General features: G+C 44.4%; 1 long non-coding RNA gene across 1 annotated transcript in view; it reads right to left on the minus strand.

The window, feature by feature from the left end:
• Positions 1–265: 265 nt before the first annotated feature.
• Positions 266–16,855, minus strand: part of LOC132594166 (uncharacterized) — a 36,862-nt gene continuing 20,272 nt past the window's right edge. Inside the window, exons 2-3 of the long non-coding RNA XR_009560389.1 lie at positions 5,920–6,141; positions 266–859 (exon numbers count right to left, since the gene is read on the minus strand). This is a non-coding gene — a long non-coding RNA (uncharacterized lncRNA). The remainder of the gene's footprint in view (positions 860–5,919; positions 6,142–16,855) is intronic.

Genomic DNA, 16,855 nt, shown 5'->3' on the forward strand with positions numbered 1-16,855 from the left:
GAGTGTGTGTGAGGATGTGTCGTACGAGTCTTCAGCTTCCCGAGTTGACAACACAGGTTCGCAGTATGGCTTGGCGATATGGCTCTTGGTTCAAATAGAGCTGCACCATGTTAGTCCCCTAAGGACAGCCATCCGCGGTGCCCCTCAGCTCAAGAATAGTTTAGATATTTTCCCAGGGACCAGGCAATGTGTGTAGTCAACAATGTATAGCCTTATTCTGACGCTGGAATCAAAACCAACTTCACAGAACAGGGGAAAGCAAATATATTTAGAGAAAACACTCCATCAAAGAAGGTTTCATGCCAACTGCAAACACATTTGTGAACTGAATGGATGTCAGCTCTCATACTCCTTAGTCCCTTATAGAACTGGCTCTTTCGGTGTCCTCCCCTTCCTAGCCCCCAGTGATTGTATGCTGACTCCCAGAGAGCCCGAGCTTCTTTTCCAAATAGGCTATTATATGCAATTGGTATCTCCACCTTCCTTCCTCCAAGCTTAACCATCCTGCTTCTTGTTCCAAGGTGACCCTGCTTGAGGGGATGTGAGTTACCCCCAAAGGCGAAATGAAACAATGATGTGTGTTCATGGCCGGTGACGGCCTTGAGAGGACACTTTTGCAGTGGGGCAGCTGACAGTTCATTCCTGAAAGGGACAACTCTCCCAGAAGTTTGGAGGCATCTCAGCTTGGGAGATAGGGAGTTCTGTCTGGGACAGAGAAGATCAGACCCAGGTGACGGCCTCTGACTCAGTTGAGGGTTTCTAGCCAGCTCTGATCATGAGGATGGAGGTTTGGTCACAGGACGGTCTTGGGCCCACGTCTCTCCACTTTGAAAATAGACAAGTGATCTGGCCTCAGAACCTGAAATGCAAAGGCTCAGAGTAAATCCCAGACTCTGCAATTCACTCTTCCCCACAGGCCAAACAAGAACTAATTTTAAACAAACCACCATGACCGAGCCTGGGGGAAAGGCCAGGTTCACAAAGCAATGGAGCCGGCAAAACTGCACGCCCCACCCAGATTGTTTACTTCTCCTGAGCCTTTCAGGGACGGAACACAGGGCTGGGGTTTCGGATGCCGTCCATCTTACCCCGAAATCCCCTTTTCAGGTTCAGATTAGGAAATCCTTCCCCACACCAGTCTCCACTGAGCCAGAGGCTCCTGCCTGCATCCCTTTTGGTTGCTTTCATTAAGAGCTCAAGTCTGGATTCCTATAATAGGTAAGCCAGGAAAAGCTTCCTGCTAAACATCGTTTACATACATGTTTAAGTCATGGGTTTTTATGTCAGTCAGTGTTTCAGAGAAACAGAAGGAATAGGACATTTTATATATATATATAAAATATATATTCACCATATATTATTATATAATAATTTATTATATAATGTACAAATATTGGATTATTTTTATTATATATTATTTTTATTATATGTTATTATATGTTTATGTTTATATCTATTTCATATACATACTTTATACACACATATTTAAATGTATGTTTTATATATTATATATAAATATATAAATTTAAAGATATATAATTTTATAATTATATATACATATGTACATATTATATGTATATACAAAATACATATATATACATATATAGAAATACATACATTTATATATATATTTCTTCATATGTATATGAAGGAATTTGTTTCAGGGATTGGCTCATGTAATTATGGGGACTAGAAAGCCCCAAATTCATAGGGCAGAGAGGCCAGCAAACTGGAAACTCAGTTGTGGACTGATTCTGCATTCTAGAAGCAGAAGTTCTTCTTCTCTGGGAAACAGCTTTTGCTCCCAAGTCCTTCAACAGCCTGAATGAGGTCCACCCACATTATTGAGGTAATCTCATTTCCTTAAAGCCAACAGGTTTTGAGTGTTAACCACACCTACACAATACCTTCTCAGCAATATTTAGATGAATGTTTGATTACATAGCCAGGTGCTCTAGCTTCACCAAGTTGACACCTAGAATTAACTATCACAGCTCTGACGGCTTTGCTGGCATCTGAACTTCTATGAAGTTCTTGTATCGTAAGAAGCTTTGGGGTTATTCAAACCTCTTGGCTATGGAAAGCCAAAGATTTTGTGGACCTGGGATTCACGGCTGCAACTTTACCCCAAGCCAGGCAGTGCCACCCCTGAAATGGGGGTCTCACTGTCTCAATCAAGTCATAAAGAAATTATGAAACTATTTCATAGTAAGTTACATGCTTATTATGTGTTATGCAATTTGCTAAGTAGTTTAACAGCATCATTTGACTAAAGTTATTTCACTGAAATGAATCCTCACATTATTCCTTTGCAGATGAGGCAAATTCAGAGCTCAGAAAGGTTAAGACACTTGTCTGAGGTCACACAGTGCTTTCAGTGGAGGATCAATATTTTTTTCTTAATAGCTTTTTATTGGAGTATGATTGCTTCACAATACTGTGTTAGTTTCTGTTTTACAACAAAGTGAATCAGCCATATGTGTACATATATCCCCATATCCCCTCCCTCTCGAGCCTCCCTCCCACCCTCCCTATCCCACCCCTCTAGGTGATCACAGAGCACCAAGCTGATCTCCCTGTGCTATGCTACTGCTTCCCACTAGCTATCTAGTTTACTTTCAGTAGTGTATGTATGTCGACACTACTCTCACTTCGCCCCAGCTTCCCCTTCTCCCCGCCCCGTGTCCTCAAGTCCATTCTCTATGTCTGCCTCTTTATTCCTGCCCTGCCACTAGGTTCATCAGTACCATTTTTTTTACAATGGAATATTACTCAGCCATAAAAAGAAACAAAATTGAGTTATTTGCAGTGAGGTGGGTGGACCTAGAGTTTGTCATACAGATTGAGGTAAGTCAGAAAGAGAAAAACAAATACCGTATGCTGACACATATATATGGGGGATCAAGGTTTGAACAGGACTGTTCTAACTCCTGCATCTCACATGCCCTGGAGAGCAGGATCTCCAAGACCAGAACTGGATGAATTAGGGATTTCTTCTTTCCTCCTTCCCTTCTGCCCACCCCTCTTTCCCTGCTTTCTTCCCATCTACCTTCCTACAATTGTCTTAAATGTCTACTCTGGGCATAGCCCTTCTCGTGGAAATTTGCAGCTGTCTGGTGGGTATGGGGGGGGGGACAAAAGGGAGGGGTGGGCAGAGCTGAGATGCTGAGAGTTTTCAACCAACAGCTCATCAGAGTAAAGCAGGAAGAGACGTTTTGAGTTGCAAAAACGTGTTTTTGCCAAAACTTAAAATTTGGCTCTGAACAGAGCTAAAACGTTGCCTCGGGCCAAAGATGCCCTGGGAGAATCTACCTTCATTCACAGTCCACTCACCCAGATCACAGTGTGATGTCAACTTCCTCCCGGTCCCAGGCCAGAAGAGGCCAAAATATACTGCCCAACTCAATCTCTGTCTTCTTCTAGATCTTCACGGAAGAAGAGTCCACACCCAGGCTAACCTATCTGCCTGCCCAGTAAAGTACGTATAAGACTGTCTTTGCAGCTTTTCTCCTCACCAAGCCTTAGGCAGGACTTACACATTCCGTGCATGAGCCCTACTGTCTGGTGCGACGCTCAAAATCAGAGACCTGAAAACACTGCCCCTGGGAAAGAATAATGGAAACAGAGTCCGCAGCAATCAACCAAGAACGGTTTTATTTCACACACGTCGGGCAGTTTCTGCCACAACATTTTCCTCCAACTGAATCAACACAAATGAAAATGGGCTGATGCTCTGATCCACCAGAGACTGCAGAACAAAACCACGAAAAGGAGGCTGTCTGATTCTAGCTTAATTCAGAAGAACAAAAAAACAGGGAATCACTCAGCAGACCTCAAATCGCCAGTCAGAATAACATGCCCACGGAGCCCATAGTTCTGTGGACCATCTACCCCATCTATTCCCTCTTGCCACAGCAAGTAGATTAAAATAACTCACAAAGCCTTGCCTTGGTGAGTGACATTTTCGTTATTAACATTGTTGCCCCTGTCGATCTTGTGTTCTTTTTTCATATAAAGTCAAATGCACAGTAGGAAGAATTTATTTTACAAAATAACTACAGCACTTCTACCATGTGAGCCTTGCATTTTGTCTCCCTCCTTCGTGTCACTCAACTTCCTACTCAAATGCCACTTTCTCAGAGAGATCGTTCCTGGTCACCCTCTCTAAAATGACACCTTCTACCACCCAACACTCCAAACCCTCTAGTTCTGCTTTATTTCTCTTCCTGGCATCATATAATATATTTGTTTGTTTCCTTATGATCTATCTCCCCCGCTAGAATGTAAGCTCTGTGAGCACTGAGTCATTAATTAATTTAATCACAGCTGTGTTTCCAGCGTCCTGAACAGTATTCAGCACACAAGAGATACGAGGGGCTAGATAAATATTTGTTGAATGAATCGATCAATGGATCATTCCCTTAAAAGACCATGCTGAGAATAAGCAGTCTTAGAGCTTGATATTTGAAATTCTCTTGTTGGAGAGCAACCCTGAAAATTCTCACCTTCGGCAACTCATAGCTTCAAATCCCACGGGTTATGATTAGGCTAATGCTAGGGAGTATCTGACTTAGCTGCTTAGAAAGCCAGCCGTAGAAGCTTTCTGTGTGTCATGTGGACACAACTGCCCTTGAAGAAGTATCCAGTTGAAATTTAGAGATCAATAGTTGAAAATCAGATTGCCCAAGTCCAACTCCTGGATTTGGCATTTCCTAGACGAGTCACCTTGGGATGTGTATTTTTAACATCTCCATGTTCTTAGTTTCCTTGTAGGTAAAACAGGAATGAAGATACTTCATAGGGTTTTATGCAAGGAGAAATAAACAAGTACATGTAAGTTACATTTCCTACACATAGGGAACACTCAATAGGTACTAGTTATTGTTAATTTTGTTATTTGAAAAATTAATAAAAACACTATGCCGGGCTTCCCTGGTGGCGCAGTGGTTGAGAGTCCGCCTGCCGATGCAGGGGACGCGGGTTCGTGTCCCGGTCCGGGAAGATCCCACATGTCGTGGAGCGGCTGGGCCCGTGAGCCATGGCCGCTGAGCCTGCGTGTCCGGAGCCTGTGCTCCGCAACGGAAGAGTCCACGGCAGTGAGAGGCCCATGTACCGAAAAAAAAAAAAAAAAAAAAAACTAGTGTAGAAAGAAGGTTAGATGCAGTTTGTCTCATGGTGCAGTGATGTTTACAGAACATGCATAACTCTCAGAGGAAATGTGATTCAAGAGAAGAACAGAGTCCATACAACAGTAGGACCAACATTCATGTTTTGGCAAATTTAGGGGTTCCCTGAGGTCTTTGGACAAAATCCTCATTGACAATGAGACCGCTGGTTCTCAGAACTAATCTTCAGACTTAGTTGCGTTCATGGGCTTCTACCTGGTATATCTATAGGCTAGTCCATACACATTGTACAAAGAAAGGTCTTTTAGATATACCCATAAAGACCAAATTCTACCATGACATCAAAATGCATTGGTGAATGGCAGGCCAATGACACTATACTCCAAGACTGTGGACAAGATGAGAATAGTATTGGGGGGGGGACTTTGGGAGGAGCCCCAAGTCATCAGATGCCCACGTTCCCCATACACATGTAAGGAAAATGGCTAAAAGGGTTCATTTCTACCCTACGTCGTGATATGCTGAGGGTGCTACCATGTTGTGTGGATAAACCAACCCTGCTCTCTAACCACACCCAACTGCTCCACCGAATGGTCGAGAAGTCAAAGACAGCCACATACGGACAGGGCATGAAGAAGTCTGAATGTCTCCCCAGTTCTGCCCCATAAGGCTGTCTAAGTAGGATGGCGGCACACGAGCCCAATCAAATCCTTTCTTTCAGGAAGTACAGCTGTCAGGCAAACAAAGAGAAGACTAGTCTCTGAAGTCCAGTTCTATGTGAGGGTTGACGTACCTCACAGTTCTGGGTCTACTAAGATCCAGGCAGACACCCTGATGGAAGAGAGAGCATCTCTTTCTGCCGTGAACACACACCAACTCTTGTAATTCATCCCGCTTGCTGCAGGTAACCTGTCAGGGGTCTCGCAGAGATGGACACGGAGCCTCACGCATCATCTCCAAATGGCTTAATACACTTCAGTAACCATACAGCTCTCAAAGTGAAGGACGAAAAAGGCTGAAATACCAAGAACAAATACATCTGTCGTCATGTCCTTCCAAACAGATTACTGGTTTTTAAGAAGTTAATGTAAAGATACCTACCGTGATATTCGTCATGCCTCCTCCACCTTTTCAATCATTTCTCCATTGTGTTTGTAAGAGAACTGGAGCTCAGAGTTATAAAGTAAATTTGTTGCTGTACAAAACTGCAACTCCATAGGTTTGCTTAGTCTCATTATATTGCTCTCACCCTAAGTTAACCATGACTTTTAACACAGATAAGATTTAGGTCTTGAAATACATTGAAACTTGGAAAATAAAATGGAAGAGAAATCCGTAATTACGATCCATCTTTTAGTGACCACCTTTCAAACATACCACTGGGGCTGTGAAACCATCTGACAAAATTAAAGGTAGCACAACATATTCCACCATTTTTATTCCTTCCCCCTCTTCCTTTGGCCAGAACGTGGTGGTAGGTTGTCATGAACTGTCCCTTCAAACGTGGATGTCAAAATGTTCACATTTCAGGTCCTAGGTGTCCTGGTTAAACAGCTGGGAGTGGAATTTGACTCTCATGGAAAGAGTTTGAGACACGATTTAGTCACTGACCTCCAGTGTTTGCTCTGACTTCTTACAGGCCAGTTCGAAGTGGAGCTGTGAAGTTTCCCAAGCTCCGTTCAGGTGACGAAGGTCCACCCTGCAAACAGCAGTCCTTTACCTTCTGAGACCTGACCCCTGTGAAGCAGCAAGGAGGGAATTTTCTGGCTCTGCTTCCTGGCACAGTCATGAGCCAGGATCCTTTATCCTGATTAGTGGACCTTCACAACTGAGCCTCAAGAAATTTGTAGTTAGTGATCTGAGTGAATTGGACAATTGGATCAGAAAAAGCATGAAGCATACCTCTCTTTCTGCCTCTAACTGACCTGCAGTCTCTGGAGTGGACCAAGCAAAGAGGAGCTGGTGAGACTGACTTCAGGGAAGACCAAAGTCAAGAAGAGAGGTCAGCAGACTTGACCCACTTCAAGTCTAATGCACCCAATTTATTAAATGCCCATAAATCTGTCACTTAACTGTATATTCTGCCGTGGTGGTGATGGAGAACCCGTTTAGGGATGTAAGTGCCAGTAGGAGATGAAGAAACATTTCTATTTTGTTGTTAAGTACTGACGTGCCATGGTTCTGTTCAGCCTTCTCCTTCCTGATGTGCAGGAGTTGTAACTGTGGTGAAAAATCACTCAGGGTCTCACATCAGTATCTGCACCCAAATGGCTTCAGCTGTACATTCTCCAAAACACAGCATCAAGGCTAACAGTCAATGGGCTGAAAGTCCTAAAACTCAGCACCTGTCTTTTTAGTGTCCCATAAATGAAAAAAAGGGGGAAGCACAGGCCTGGACTGAGAGTCTGGAAGGGAGCATGTGTTCTCATGGAGTTAGGGCAGGGCTGCCCCATCCGCTGTGGTAGCTGAACTCCTAAAAGAGGAAGATGGTATCACCCTTAGGACTAATCCCTGGAGTATTGAACCACATCGTGAAAAAAAATTCCATTGTTCTCACTATCTGAGTGAGGGCTGGGGAGGGAAGGGAATCTAGGTCTGCAGCATGGGACGTGCTTGATACATCAAGCATCCTTGTTCTAAAATGTAAATCGGATCATATAGGTCTCCAGCTGCATAGCCTTCATTTGTTTTGGATAAATTCCAAAGTCCTTAACACTGCATCTAAGACCTTTTCTGATCTGACATCAGCCTATTTTTCCAGATTTATCTCTCACTGCAGCCCTCACCCCCAATAACTCTCTACATTTGATCCACCCTGGTTCCCAGAATCTGCCAGCTTTTCTCTTGATATCTGGGTCTTGCCCATGTTTTTCCCTCTGTCTGGAACTTATTTGCCCCACCTTCTCTTTCTCTGGCTAACATCTACTGGACTAGAAAACACAGGGCAGAAACACATAGTACCAGCTCTCAGCTGAGTTTTTACGTTATATTCATACTTCGTTTCTTTGAAAGCTCCCGGAACTAAAGAATGTGCAAAGCCACAAATCAAGCAAGGCCATATAGGAAATACTTTTTAAGCAATAAATGTTAACTACAGTTTACAAGTACCTGTACAAGCTCGTTAAAAACATGAACATCAATTACTCAAATTTTAAGGTGCATTTGTCAAAACTGATCCATATGTAATTGGTAGGTCATCCTTTTTGAAGTCAGATATACGTGGCTTTGCGGTTCAGCTCTGTCACTTATTAGCAGTATGACCTCGGAAAATTATCTACCCCCTTTAGGCTCCGTCTTCTCATCTGCAAAGTGGGGATGACTTTAGCACCTGCCTGATAGAGTTGTGGAGGCTCAAGTGACATAATAAGGATAAAGTGCTTAGTGCTGTTTCCCAGGTGCAGTGAACTGAATGTTCGTATCTCCCCAAATTCGTATGTTGAAATCCTAACTCCCAATGTGGTGGTATTTGGAAGTGGGGCCTTGGGGAGGTCATTAGGTCATCAGGGCAGAGCCCTCACGAATGGGATTAATGCCTTGATAAAGGAGACCCTAGAGAGACCCCTCACCCTTCCCATCATGGGAGGACACAGACGAAAGCTATGAGGAAACCAGCCCTCACCACTGAATCTACCAGTCCCTTGATCTTGGATTTCCAGCTTCCAGAACTGTGAGAAGTAAATTTCTGAGAAATAAATAAACTCATAAGCCACCCAGTCTACGGTATTTTTGTTTTCGTAGCCTGAGCAGACTAAGACACCAGGCATGCAGTAGCATTCAACCAACTTAATGACAACAGTCACCATCATCAACGTCACCACCCTCATCCCCATCAAAATGTTAAAACAGCCCTGCCGCATCTCTCTATGGCAGCTCCTGGTGCTGTAAAACTCGAGTTGGTACCATTTTGCAGCTACCGAAACCACGTGGGGCGTAAACCTAGCCTAGATCACTCCAAAGACCTCCACCCACCACCTTCACATTTGGAAGAAGGAAACTGCAGGAGTCTTCCCCCGTGGTTATCCCCAGGAGGGGGGAAATCCCTAGGACATTCTGGAGGGTCTAGCCAACCACCGAATTAAAGGGGGAAGCAGCCCCCTTTTGCAATCCCTAAAAAGCACGTTGCCCTTTCCTAAGGCTATCCTCATTCCTTCGTCCAACCTGACGGAGGCAGGGCAGATATCACTCTTATAATTTTAAATCAGGAAACTGAGTCCCTTAAGGCAAGCTGCCCAAGCTCACAGGAGTAAACTCTCCCCCATCCCCATCCCCACTGCCCACACGCCCAGGGCAGCAGCCCCTAAACTCAATATCCTCTGCCCTTCTCAGAGGCGCCACCGTGCTCCTTTCCACAGTTTAACTTTCCTGCCCCTGACAATGGCCGTCTGTGAGCGGCCCTTAGCGCCTGGAATTCGAAATTGTTTTTCTTCCCTCCCTTCCTAAGGACCAGATTGTTCCTAAGCTCCGGGCTGCCTGGCCAGTGCAGGCCTGACAGGCTGGCACTAGAGTTGCATGGAGGACACGGATTTGTTTTTTCAGGATTGCTCATGAGCGATGGAGTGCTGGCCTTGGCTTCCTCGTGAGAGGTGCAAGGCAGTTAGGCATGTATTTGCAGGGAAGTAAACTTCAAGAATAAACAGAAAACACACACACTCCACATCCTGCCAGCCAAGCCCCGGCCTCCTAGTCCTGACAGGTGATCCATTCTGACTTCCTTAGAGACACACACCCAGCCGACTGCACGCCTTGAAGCATGGCGGGCAGGAAAGAGGACAAACTTGGATTCTCCACTTTCCAGCAGGGTGGGCTTGAAAAAGTTACTCACTCTCTACACCAGAGGCTCCACATTTGAAAGCTAGTCAGCATTCTATTGTTTCCTCCAACATACCAGAGTCTTCCCCACCCCAGGGCCTTTGAATGTACTCTTGTCTCTGCCTGCGATGCTCTCCCCACGTCCCCCGACTCTCATGAATGGCATCCCTAATCCTTCAGGCTTCAGCTTAAACACCATCTTCTCAAAGAGCCTTTCCCCAGCCACCCTGCCTGAAGGAGGCCATCCTCCACCCACCCCACACCAATTATCGCCTATCTTGGGCATTCATTGGTTTTCTTCAAGTATTTGTCACAATATCGAATACCCTTTATTTGCTTTGTCTTCCTGTTCAAACGTGAAGCTCCTTGGGAGCTGCTTTCTGCTGTGCCAGCACAGTACCTGGAATGTGATGAGGACTCAATCAATATGTGTTTAAATCATAATAAATGTCCTTGCTTTGTCCAGGCTTAATTAGTTCAAGGGAAAGATCAATAACAGCCGCCAGAACCCAGCATCCTTGATCCTGTGGGCAACTTTATCTTCAGCTGAACTCGTGTGAATGATAAATAACAGTGGCAGAAAGATGTGTAGCCCAAAAGGCCAAGGAGACTAACGATCTTGTTGCCAGAAAAGACATCACAAACTCTTTTGTTGTGTGTTCTGTAATTTGGATACTACACCAATTGTATAACATGTTTCCCACATCTGCTTGGGAATCCTCTCTACCTGCTTAAGTATGGAAGTGTGTTTATAAAAATATCTATCAATAAATCATCGAGGAATTTAACAGAAGGCTGGATGAAAAAATATTATCAGTGACAAGCTAATACATGGGAATTTACAATTAAGTTCTATTTATATGATACAGATTTGTCAAGTGCCTGAGGTTATAAATAAATGAATGATGCAGTTCTACACTCAATAGCTAATAAACTTGCTATATATGTATATATACTTATATATATATAAGTATATAAGTATACTTATAAGTATACTTGTATATATATATAAGTATATAAGTATACTTATATATATGTAAGTATATATATATACTTATGAAACTATTCTAGGAGCCTATTTAAAAAGCATAAAATACTATAATGAAACTATTTAGTTAAATGCTTTGAGTTAGAATTAGGAAAAAATGAAAAGAAAAGAGTTTTGGCTAAAGTCTTGAAAAGAGTGATTGAATAGGGATTGGCACAGGAAAAGTATAAAGTTTTAGAACCGGAAGAAGGATTTGTTTTATTAGTAAATAGAATCCCCTTATTACAAGTGGGTTTTTTTTAATTTTTTTATTGGAGTATAGGTGCTTTACAATATTGTGTTAGTTTATACTGTACAGCAAAGTGAATCAGCTATACGTATACATATGTCCCCTCTTTTCTGGATGTCCTTCTCATTTAGGTCACCACAGACTTCCCTGTGCTATACAGTAGGTTCTCATTAGTACAAGTGTTTTTTAAGTGAAATATATTTGACATATAACATTGTGTAAATTTAAGAGGTACAACACGTTGATTTGATATATTTATATATTGTAATATGACTGCCATTTTAGCAGTAGCACCTCGATCAGGTCACATGATTATCATTTCTTTTTTTATGTTGGGAATAATTAAGACCTAGTCTCTTAAGCAAGTCTGATGCTTATAATACAATATTGTCATCTATACTCATTATACTGTGCGTTACAACTCCAGGACTTATTTATCTACTGGTTGCAAGTTGGTAACCTTAAAAAAAACATCTCTCCTATCCCCCCACCTCCCAGCCCTTGGTAACCACCGCTTTCCTCTGTTTTTACAAATCTGGCTTCTTTAGATTAAACATATAAGTGATATCAAACAGGGTTTGTCCTCTGTCTGACTTATCTCACTTAGCATAATGTCTTCAAGTTCTAACCATGTTGCAACAAATGGCAGGGTTTCCTTATTTCTTATGGCTGAATAATATTCCACTGTTCAGCCACACACACACACACACACACACACACACGTATGTGTACATACATCTCACATCTCCTTTATCTGTTCATTCATTGAATTGATGGGTGAGGGCACTGAGATTGTTTCCCTCTCTTGGCTATTATGAATAATGCTGCAGATGTCCTTTCAATGTCCTGTTTTCATCTCCTTTGGGAGAACCCCTTATTTACAAGTGTAGAAAATGGGGCTCGGTGGGATTTTCCCCCTACCTGGTTCCTGTAGCAGAGAAGGATCAGGAAGCACGGAGCCCAGGTGCCCAGTCTTTCCACTACATCATTCTGGCCACTTTAGGAGGAGGTGGGGCAAAACCTCGGCTCAGGCACCAAACTGAGCGAGCAGGATATGGCCGCGGCCATAGCAACAGGGCTAGGCTAGGAATGGAGAGACGTGACAGGAAAGGTTTGGAGGTGAACTGGGGGATGGCCAGTGGCTGCTTTCCTCATAGAACATCCTTATTCTGGGCATGTTGACTTGCTAAGTGGCTCCTGAGTCATCCCTCTTGAGGCTAGGAACCAACTCAAACAGAGGAGCTCATACATCACGCCTTTCACCTTGAGCATCGTGGGTACCCACCAAATATTTGTTGATTTGCTTTGACCATGATGCTAGACCTATAAGCGTGCCACGGGAGTGTCTGCATGTGCCATGACCATAGAGTGTCCTATTTATCTTGGGAAGGTTCAGAGCAGGAGAAAATAAGTCACCTCGTTACTGATAGCAGGCATTGCTCCTATTGAATCAAAATGCTCTTGTTGACTTGAAACGAGAAACAGGTGAGCTGGAAGAGTGTGGCAGAGAATGGAAATGTAGCAGGAAGGTACCACGTTCACCCTCCCTCTGCTGATTACAACTACACCCAAGCAGGGCCCCATGGGTGTGGTCCCCTTTCTCTAGCTGAAGAAAGAAACTCCCCAGAGAACCGTGGATTCCAGCTCCACTTTTTAATACCTGTAAAATTTGGGGCATGACGTTCGCCCCTTTGAGCCACAGTCCCCTCATTTGCTAACACAGGTAAAGCACTCAGCATGATGCATGGCAAAGAGCAGGTGTCCAGGAAATATAAGTTCTCCTTTCCCTCCGGGGGGAGAGGGCGGGCTGCACAGAGAAAGAGAACAAACTTGCGTGGTCTGGTGGCAGAAGGATGGGAGCTTGGGGAAGAGAGAATACTGAGGAATTCTCAAATCGTGAGGCAAGCCTTGAACCTTCCAGAGAAAAGGAAGGAATAGAGACATGGTATGAAACAAAGAGAAAGGTTCCAAATACGTGGATTCAAAGTCCACTTTAAGGCAAGAGCATCTTGGGCAAGTCTGATTCACTCTTTGGAACTCAGCTTCTCAAGTAAAAATAAGGAAGCTTTAATATTAATCTCTGAGGGTCCTTAGAGCTCTATGGTTCAAAGGTTTTAAACACTAAGATGGCAAAAAACAAGGGCCTGGGCAAGAGAAATCTCCTCCCTGGTTGTCCTCTCCATCACAGAGCAGAAGCTAAGTAGACAAAGAAACACATCAGGACTGTCTCAGGATAGAAACCAAAAGATGAAGGTGAGATACACTCGCTGTTTTCAGCCCAGAGGGTCTCCACTTCCCCTGAGTTCCAGTTACTTTTGGGGGCAGTTGCATGGGAGGATTGCTAAAGGGAACACTCTAATCTATTTCAAAGGGCTGTAAGATTGGTCAAGTAGGTAAGAAAAATCCATGAAAACCGTCTGCGGCTTTAAGCATCCTTGACTGTAGAGTGAGCCCCAGTCCTGAGTGTTTATCTCTTGGCTGCCCTTCCAGGGTGAAGGGAGTAATGATAAGAGGATGAAGGAGAGATTCAAAGTGGAAATCCATCCTCCCATACTGCCGTCTCAGCTGCATCCTGACCCCTGTTAGTAATGTGGCCTGAGGCTCGCTTCAAGTTGATTCAGTCCCCTGAAACGCAAACACCCTCAAGGTAGGCCAGAGCCGTCAGTCATCACCGACTGAGAACCTCCCACTTCCCAAGTTGGAAAATCAAAGGACGTATGTGTTCTTTGGTCTGGGGAGGCTGACATTGCTACTCCCGTCCGAAGTATTTGGATCTGTAGAAGCTGGGTGTATCAGTTTCCTTGGGCTGCCGTAATGAAGTACCACAAACTGGGTGGATTAAAACAACGGAAATGTATTGTCTCGTAGTTCAGGAGGCTAGAAGTCCAAAGTCATTGTCTGAGCAGGGCCATGGTCCCTCCGAATGCACTAGGAAAGGGTATGCTCCATGTCATTCTCCCAGCCTCTGTAGCCTCTGGTGTTCCGTGGCTGACAGATGCATCAATCCAATCCTCTGCTTTCCCCTCCCTGTCTCTTCCTTTTGTATATATATGTCTGTGTCCAAATTTTCCCTTTTTAAAAGGACACCAGTCCTATAGGATCTCAGGCCCACCCTACTCCAGTGTGATGTCATCTTAACTAATTACATCTGCAATGACCCTATTTCCAAATAAGGCCAGATTCTGAGGTACCAGGGCTTAGGGCTTCAACATCTTTTAGGAGGACCCAATTCAACCCATAACACTAGACTTCTCTAACTTACGAACAAGAGGCCAAGATTTGAAAGTAACATTCCCCAAAGATTAAAGACCGTGAGCATCTATTCTTTGCGCCCAATACTCCTTCATGAGAAATGATATATTAAAATGGACACCAATGCAGGCATCTCCAATGGGTAACTGGCCCGTAATCTCTCTCCCTTCACCCAACCCACATCTTAAACCTCCATGAGCTTCCAGACACTCATAATGCACTTCAGTTACAGAGTAACACACCCCTCAAATAATCCCACGCCACAGCTGTTTATGTAACACTAAGGAGCCTTGAGGTAGCTGCATGCAAGTAGAAATGAACATTTTATTCTCTTCAGCAAAGGAAGGCTTCCTGGGGGAAGTGGTCACAGAAGGCTGAGAACAGAAACAGGCATCTAGGAAAAGACACGTATGTGAATAAGGCCCAACGCTGAAAAAGTTTCATATCAAATCGTTACCCGTTTCCCCCAATCCCCACAAAGAAACATTCAAGCTAGAATAGTTTCAGGGGGATAAAAAGCGCACAAAACAACAATTTCATTTACTTCTGCCTGGCTTCAGGTACAGAAAGTTTCAGGGGAGGGTCATAACAAAAAGGCTCCCTTTCTCGGTGTCTTCTAACATATTATTTCTACATGAGTACTATCAGGCTAGTTACCCAAAGACCGATGCAGAACAAGAAGCCGATCACATTTCCCAATCTTATTTGCAAACAAGCGTTCATTTCCTGCTTATCAAGGCATCGTGCGGGCACTTTGTCTGTTCAAATCATTGTCTTAAGCCAGTGATGCAAACCACTGGGCAAGGCTGGCCCCAGCCAGAGCCCGGACGCTCAATGTCATTGAGCTCAAGGAGCAGATAATTAGTATTGAAAGGTGTGATTGCAGCCCACTCAGCCAGGTAATCAGCCCCTGATTTCTCTTCAAGATTCTAGACCAATTGGAAATCTTAGCCCAAGAGGAGGCTGGAGGGAATTATCCTGGAAGTGTAGTATCCCTTTTCAAATATAAACACTGGACAATTATCCCAGCCAGTTAGCCCTTCCTTGCTCGGCACACGGCATCCCAGGCGGTGAGCGGAGGGGACCACGCTCTTCCCAAGCAGGTCTGCCTCCTGGCCCCAGCTTCCATAGCCCCTCCCAAGACTGTCACAACCTTGGGGTTGTCTCTGGAGACTGAGTCTCTTCATCCTGCTGCTTGTTTTGCAAACATTCGGCTGCTTCATGGGGACCTGCCCCGACCTGAGGCCCGAACTCCCTCTTGGCTGGGATGGGGAAGGCTTCTTGAGAAGGGCTGATCTCTTTTCCCACTCAGATCCAATGGCTTGCAAGTGAGAGACTGGACTGCGTGGTTCTGCTGTTCCTTCAAGGGCGGAATTCCACTTCTCCGTTCTCTGACGCCAGCAGCCAACTTTGACAGAAAACTTGGTTACATATTTCAGTGGGCGTCGGCATGAAAACAAAACATCTAAGCAATGAGTTAAAGCCTCAAAAGAGAGCTCTAGTCTCCTTTCTGACATAGGTGGGCCCTCCTCCGTGGACAGGGACGCCATCTGACAAGGAAGATACATACGGAAACGCAGTTGCCTCTCTATCAAAGGATGCTTTCTCCATCCCTTTACAGGGCTTTGCTTTAACCAAACTCACAATGGCCAACATAGTTAGCAAAATAAACATGACCGTCCATAAAATACCGACTCTTCCCGGCTCTGATGGAGGCGGTGCAGCCAGCTACCTGCCCCCAGACTCAGAGGGAGGGCCCAGCATATAAACAAAGTTTGCATGCAAGACTCCATGTATTGTCAACATATCATGTTCAGGTTCCTGCCAACCTCACAGCAGGCACATAACTCAACATTATGTAATGCGGAGAACAGCAAGGTTCTGGGAAAAGAGGCTTTTTGTTCCTTAGAACCTATCTACCCACTCGGGCAGATGTCTTCTGAATCAGGCCAAGCAAGTCTCAGGAGCTGAGCCCCCAGAAAAGGTGCTCAGAGCCCCAGGTCACTGCTGTTCTTTCTTGCCTCTAGCAAATGCTGAGATCACAGTTTGTATTGCCTTCTGCCCAAAGCTCATCTTGCTTCCAGTGCACCCTATTTCCCCCTACATTCTATTATGAAAATCTCAACTATCCAGGAAATTGGAGAGAATCACCCGGTAACGACCCATGAGGCATATTTGTAAGTTATTGCCCTTCTCCTGCATGGCTCTTGTATTCCTACCCTCTTCTCCAAGCCACCTTTTTCAAGAGACTTGTCATGGGAAACCTACGACACGGGAAATCAGTACTCCGTGGTTCTCCAAGGTGATCTCCAGGGCATCCTCTTTCAGAAGGGAGAAGAGCCCGGGTTGCCATTATACACAGGTCTGGTTTTGATCTCAACCCTTCCACTT

Source organism: Globicephala melas, chromosome 20 (genome assembly GCF_963455315.2).
Source record: "Globicephala melas chromosome 20, mGloMel1.2, whole genome shotgun sequence".
Classification (NCBI taxonomy): Eukaryota; Metazoa; Chordata; class Mammalia; order Artiodactyla; family Delphinidae; genus Globicephala; species Globicephala melas.